Genomic DNA, 7,849 nt, shown 5'->3' on the forward strand with positions numbered 1-7,849 from the left:
CACTGAAGCAATCAACAAAGAAAATATATAGTGTTAAGAAAAGAATAAAATAGGCATTCCTGGACAATAAATGAATATTAGTGTTTTTCCATCAAGTGAATATACATATTTATTTTGAAGCATTTTATTTGCTGCTTATTTGTTGAAGTATAGCATTGCAAGTGGTTTGTCATAGTTCTTTTCAGTTTTTATGAAAATGAAATCAAAATCATATTAGTAATCTGAAAAAAGTCTCCTTATGTCATAACTATTTAGTGAGATTACAGTCACAGCCTTTCAAAAAAATATCAAGAGACATTTGTTAAACACCTGACATAAAAAGCACAATGGTTGACTCTTAGAGTAAATATTTCATAAGAAACAGTTTTTGAATTCAGAACTTAAACAATCAAACGGAGAATGTAGGGAAGTAAAATACCAAGTGGAGTCTGGTATTACAAAGAATAGCGACAAGATGAGAAGATAAGGTGAGAAAGAGTGATGGTGGATTGTATTGAGAAAACAGACTGGTCTTTTGTGTTATAGAAGAGTTGCGGAGAACAGTATCTGAGCTAGAGCTTGAGAACTATTTTACTGAATTATTATTACACAGGTATTTTTGAAGAAAGCCACATAGGAAAAGGCAGAGGTACAAAAGTTTTTATAGTATAATTAGAATATGGATGTGGATTAGCTAAAAAATGTGCATTTATGACAGTCATTTTGCTGATCTTCAGAATTCATCTTCAATGTAGAGTCAAAAAGAATATCAAATATGTATTCAAAACACCTAAAAATATTGGGCATTTTCTATAATGATCTTTCTTAGCATCTGTCACTTATTTTATTTTATTTTATTTTATTTTATTTTTTATTTTGCTTTGGATTGGTCTAGTCCAGTAAAATGGTGTCCTCATTCCCAGAATTAGTGTTTCAAGCCAAACTCTAAAATGGATTTTCACCCTTATCAATTGATGTAGCTGGAATTTATGTACAGTAAACTGTATTAATTTAAAGTATGCAATTCTGGGGGTTTTGGCAGTTGTATATGCCTATGAAAACACCACCAAAACCAAAGCAGACTATTTTCATCATATCCAAAAGATTCCTTATCCTTCTTTGTATATAATCTCTTCCTCTGCCAGTTGTCATTCTAGGCAATCACTGATTTCCTGGTCTTTCTAGGGCAAATCAAAAGTTAAACCGGGAAAGAAAACCAAAATGGAGTCAACTGAGTGTCTCTCCTGGAAAATGTGTTTCTTCTTGTTCTAGCTTTCTGACATTGATTGCCTAAATAGCTGATTGTTAAAGGGACTGGTACAACCAAATGGTGAGAAAAATGCTTCTTATGACCAAGCAAAAGAACCAGCCTCATCTTGAGAGTCTATTCTGACTACGGTTTACCAGGGCACCATTAATTAACATCTGTTTTATTAAAACATGAAGGAATGATATGGTGACACTAATCAGGAAGAGAAATATTGAGGACTCTAAAATGAGAGCTATTATGCAGCATTGAGAGACATTAGAATTGACTCATTTATTGGGAATTTTTTTTTTTTTTTTTTTTTTTTTTTTTTTTTGAGATGGAGTTTCGCTCTTGTTGCCCAGGCTGGAGTGCAATGGTGCGATCTCGGCTCACCGCAACCTCCGCCTCCTGGGTTCAGGCAATTCTCCTGTCTCAGCCTCCTGAGTAGCTGGGATTACAGGCACGCGCCACCATGCCCAGCTGATTTTTTGTATTTTTAGTAGAGATGGGGTTTCACCATGTTGACCAGGATGGTCTCGATCTCTTGACCTCGTGATCCACCCGCCTCGGCCTCCCAAAGTGCTGGGATTACAGGCATGAGCCACCGTGCCCGGCCATATTGGGAATTTTTAAAAATTCAGTCAATGCAAACATGTTTAAATCTGCACAGAACATCCTTTTCATCGAACACACGTACACAGCACACACAGAACTTTCATGTCTGAAAGGAAATATAGACTCACCCAATCCCACCATACATCAAGACCATACACACACACACACACACACACACACACACACAGAACTTTCAACACTGAAAGCAAATATAGACTCATGCAATTCCACTATACGTCAAGACTTGTATTAGACCACTCTCTCTTTTCTTTTGCCAACTTTCATGTATGTGCATTGCTCACACCAAGATCCAGAACTGCTATCACCCAAGCAAAAGAAATGAGAATGTATTCTAAAATGTATGGTGCTTAATCTATAAATCAGATAAGAAGATGGTATGGAAATATATCAGTACAATCTATTAATTGAAAAATAATATAACATTATTATGGTTTAATTTTCCAAATTTATGGTATTGAACTTACTGCATGATGTGAGCTGATTTTTGTTGATCTGGGCCATTGAGGAACTTCAGTCATTCAAAATTTAAAATTTCCATTTCTTTGAGAAGGAACCTTGGTTTATCTAAATATATCAGATAAAATTGAAAAATGCCTTAATCTCACAATGTGGCTGTAGCCACTAAGTTGAGACTGCAGATATCTTTGTCTTCTCCCTGATTCAAAAATATAAACTTGATGAGTACAACATCTGGTTTCCATTTAGCTGTGATTCAGTATTTGCAAAGGAATAGTGGTTAATAAGTGAGATCCTAATGAGAGAAACTCTTTATAATTTGGAGGTCTCTGGAGACCAGATTTCTTGTGTTTTAAATGTATCTTTGGGGAACAGGAAGCAAAGCAGAGCTTTGATTAATTCACTGACTAGCAATAAGGAGAAATATTCATTTTGTGATGTTGGATAAAGAATGGGAATTAATTGAATAATATGATCTTCCACACACCCAGAAGCTTGATTAGATAGAGCATTGTGCTGAGAGTTAAAGAAGAAATAATCAGTAATTACACTTGGACTATAGGTATAAATCCAACTAGAGATTCTGGAACTAGATTTTCATTCTTAATATTTTTTTCCTAATATTCTTCTCTAATAGGTATATTTGTGCCCTTTTCACAGCCCTTTCTATCCTAAGTCAATTTTGTATATGAATGGCAAATTTTAAACACAAAGCTAATTTAGCTGGGCATCCTGGTTCATGCTTATAATCCTAGCACTTTAGGTGGGGCTGAGGCAGACTCATGGCTTAAGCCCAGGAGTTTGACACCAGTCTGAGCAACATGGTAAAACCCCATCTCACTGGTACCATCTCATGGTAGCATGTGCCTGTAGTCCCAGCTACTCAAGGGGTTGAGGTGGGAGATTTATTGAGCCAGGGAGGTGGAGGCTGCAGTGAGCCATAGGCAGGCCACTGCCCTCCAACCTCAACAACAGAGCAAGATCCTGTCTCAAGAAAACAAAACAAAATAAGAACAATGAAAAATGAATCTGTCACCCTCATTTTAAGACCTTTCTGTGCACTTATTTTATATTAAAGGGAAAATTTGGTGATGTGGCCTGTATGCTTGAATTCCCTGACTCCTTCTAATTATCTGCCTCATCTAATTCTCTGCCATTCCTCACCCCTACATGGATTGAGTGGCCATCAAATTGTTTCTTTTGTGAAATGCTGTTCAAATATTTTCTCATTTAAAATTGGGTTTATATTTATTAGTATGTAGGAATTATTTTCATTATGGGTGTTAATTATTAATGAAATTAGTTATAGATATTTTTAATGTTTGTAGTTTTATATTACTCTTTATAGTGTTTGATAAATGGAACTTACTGATTTCAGTGTTGTTTTTCTATGAATTCTCCACTTTTTTTAAATTATACTTTAAGTTCTGGGGTACATGTGCAGAACGTGCATGTTTGTTACATAGGTATACTCGTGCTATGGTGGTTTGCTGCACCCATCCACCTGTCATCTACATTAGATATTTCTCTTAATGGTATCCCTCCCTTAGGCCCCCACACCCTGAAAGGCCCTAGTGTGTGGTGTTCCCCTCCCAGTGTCCCTGTGTTCTCATTGCTCAACTCCCAGTTATGAGTGAGAACATGTAGTGTTTGGTTTTCTGTTTTGTGTTCGTTTGCTGAGAATGATGGTTTCCAGCTTTATCCATGTCCCTGCAAAGAACATGAACTCATCCTTTTTTGTGGCTGCATAGTATTCCATGGTGTATATGTGCCACATTTTCTTTATCCAGTCTGTCATTGTTGGGCATTTGGGTTGGTTCCAAGTCTTTGCTATTGTGAACAGTGCCACAATAAACATACGTGTGCATTTGTCTTTATAGTAGAGTGATTTACAATCCTTTGGGTATATTCCCAGTAATGGGATTGCTGGGTCAAATGATGTTTCTATTTCTAGATCCTTGAGAAATAGCCACACTGTCTTCCACAATGGTTGAACTAATTTACACTCCTACCAATAGCGTAAAAGCATTCCTATTTCTCCATATCCTCTCTAGCATCTGTTCTTTCCTGACTTTTTAATGAATGCCATTCTAACTGGCATGAGATGGTATCTCAATGTGGTTTTGATTCGCATTCTCTAATGACCAGTAATATTGAGCTTTTTTCATATGTCTGCTGGCTGCATAAATGTCTTCTTTTGAGAAGTGTCTGTTCATATGTTTTGCCCACTTTTTGATGGGGTTGTTTGTTTTTTCTCGCAAATTTGTTTAAGTTCTTTGTAATTCTGGGTATTAGCCCTCGGTCAGATGGATCAATTGCAAATTTTTCTCCTATTCTGTAGGTTGCCTGTTTACTCTGATGATATTTTCTTTTGCTGTGCAGAAGCTCATTAATTATATCCCATTTGTCTATTTTGGCTTTTATCGCCGTTGGTTTTGGTGTTTTTGTCATGAAGTCTTTGCCCATGCCTATGTCCTGAATTGTATCGCCTAGGTTTTCTTCTAGGGTTTATGGTTTTAGGCTCTATATTTAAGTCTTTAATCCATCTTGAGTTAATTTTTGTATAAAGTACAAGGAAAGTGTCCAGTTTCAGCTTTCTTTATGTGGCTAGCCAGTTTTCCCAACACCATTTACTAAACAGGGAATCCTTTCCCCATTACTTGTCTTTGTCAGGTTTGTCAAAGATCAGATGGTTGTAGACGTGTGGTGTTATTTCTGAGGCCTCTGTTTTTTTCTATTTGTCTGTATATCTGTTTTGGTACCAGTACCATGCTGTTTTGGTTACTGTAGCCTTGTAGTATAGTTTGAAATCAGGTAGCATGATTCCTCCAGCCTGTTTCTTTTTGCTTGGGATTGTCTTGGCTATGCAGGCTGTTTTTTGGTTCCATATGAAATTTAAAGTATTTTTTTCCAATTCTGTGAAGAAAGTCAATGGTAGTTTGATGGAGATAGCATTGAATCTATAAATTACTTTGAGCAATATGGCCATTTTCTAAGAGCCTTCACTGTGATTCACCTACAGAGGCCTTACAAAGGCCCTAAACAGAATCCCTATCTGCCACTGAAACCTCAAGAACCATTAGGTCTGCTGAATCCCACTGCCCATATAACAAAACAGCTTCCGCAGCAGCCTGCACCTGTTGCAGAGCCTGCTCTTATTCTGAGTTCCCACTCAAAACTAGCAAGCTGCTTAGTAAATTGGCTAGAGTAACACACCCAAATGAAGAATATGCTGCTGCCAAGATCCAAAGGGGGGTCCACTAGACATTGTGCTTCTTTTTTGAGCATGAAGGAAACTAAGTACAATACAATTTATTCTTCATCATAGAAGGGAAACTCAACATGCTTTACACCCCTCGACCCTAGAAATTTCACTGGGATAGATGATCCCTGATTATTGTCACAGGCATTTCCCATCCCTTGGCATGTATACATCTCATCAATAAATGTGGAAATGCCAAAGATTGCCAGCATACCACCAGAAGCTAGAAGAAATGCACTGAAAATATTTTCCCTTAGAGAAACCACCTGAAAGTTTTTACGCTTTTTCCCTTAAGAGACATGCTTTGCCAATACCTTGATCTTGAGCTTCTAACCTTCAAAATTGTGAGAAAATAAATTTTTATTATTTAAGCCACTCACTCTGCGATCCTTTGTTATGGTAATACCAGTAATCTAACACACCTAGATATTCAAGTTTATAGTCGCTTTATTCATTTATAGTCACTGTATTCATAATATCCAAAACTTAAATATCCTACATATCCATCAAGTGATTAAATTAACAAATGATAGTATATCTATATGTTGACATACTGAGACAAGTAAGATGTACAACTACTGATAGAAGGTTAAACATAGATGAATCTCAAAAATATTATAATGAATAAAAGAAGCCTTACACAAAATAAACACAGAAAGGATACATCGCTACAAATATCTAGAAAAGTTATAATTATACAAAGCAGATCATTGGTTACCAAGACTGATGAAACCAAGGGAAAAGGAGCATTATGGAACTTTCTGGAATGATGCATATGTTCTGTCTCTTCATAAGGAGGTGATTACCTGGGTGAATACATTTGACAAAATTCTTATAATTCTACCCTTACAGTGGTTAATTTTTCTTGTATATAATTATACTTCAGTAAAATTGATTTTAAAAATATAAACAATTTAAAATATTCGAATATTTATATGCATAAAAGATAAACTAAGCTTCACCAAATAGTTTACAAGTTAAAAAGAACTTATATAGCAATGATTTTATTGTTCTTCACTACCATATAAGACAGTTATATTTTTTAAATTCTACTTTGCTGAAAAACCAGATCTCAGAAAGATTAAGACATCTTCCATGGCTTATGGTGAACCACCAGAAGACACATGCCCTTGGATTTCAATATTCCTTCTACTAATCAATACTGTTTATTAACCTATTGCCTGCCCCTTCTCTTATAACTCCAGACTGTTATTCAAATTAAAATTAATCTTACTAAAAATACGTTATTCATATCATAAAAATAGCTACACAGGCATACAAAAAGTTTAAAAATTTGTCATTTTTCTTAAATTGGCTAATTTCTACAAGACTGGCATATTTTTGATAGAATGACTTTTCTAGAATTGCGAAGTTTCTGTTAAGTTCCCCTTCCACACATTAAAATCACCACAAGAGAGCGCAAGAATTCGTTGAGTAGAGAGGCAAAATGTGTATACAACAAATGAGTTAGCTGAAGTCCACCTGTTGATTAATGCTTGTCAAGGACTAAAAGCTCAGTACAGGTTAAAAATCCCCAATCTTTAGATCTAAAATGCTCCAAAATCTGAAACTTTTTCTTTTTGAGACAGTCTCACTCTGTTGCCCAAGCTGGAGTATGGTGGCAGGATCCTGGCTCAGTTCAGCCTCATCCTCCCCGGCTCAAACGATCCTACTATCTCAGCCTCCTGAGTACCTGGGACTGCAGGAGCATGCCCCCACTCCTGGCTAATTTTTAATTATTTGTAGAGTCAAGGTCTCACTGTGTTGCACAGGCTGGTCTCAAACTGCTTGGCTCAAGAGATCCACCTGTCTTGGCTTCCCAAAGTGCTGGGATCACAGTCATGAACTGCATCACCAGCCTAAAACTGAAACTTTTTGAGCACTGACTTGAAATAGTGACACTTTTGCTTTCTGATGGTCCAGTGTACATAAACTCTGTTTCATGCACACAATTATTTAAAATATTGTCTACAAAAAATCAGCTGGGCATGGTGGTGCGTGCCTGTAATCCCAGCTACTCAGGAGGCTGAGGCAGGAGAATTGCCTGAACCCAGGAGGCGGAGGTTGCGGTGAGCCGAGATCGCACCATTGCACTCCAGCCTGTGTAACAAGAGCGAAACTCCGTCTAAAAAAAATAAAAATAAAAATAAATAAAATATTGTCTAAAATTACCTTCAGCCTATTCAGATAATGTGTATATCAAACATAAGTGAATGTTATGTTTAGACTTGAATCCCATCTTCCAACTCTCTCATTATGCATATGGA

Source organism: Sapajus apella, unplaced genomic scaffold (assembly GCF_009761245.1).
Source record: "Sapajus apella isolate SASKATOON/1434 unplaced genomic scaffold, GSC_monkey_1.0 scaffold49, whole genome shotgun sequence".
Lineage (NCBI taxonomy): Eukaryota > Metazoa > Chordata > Mammalia > Primates > Cebidae > Sapajus > Sapajus apella.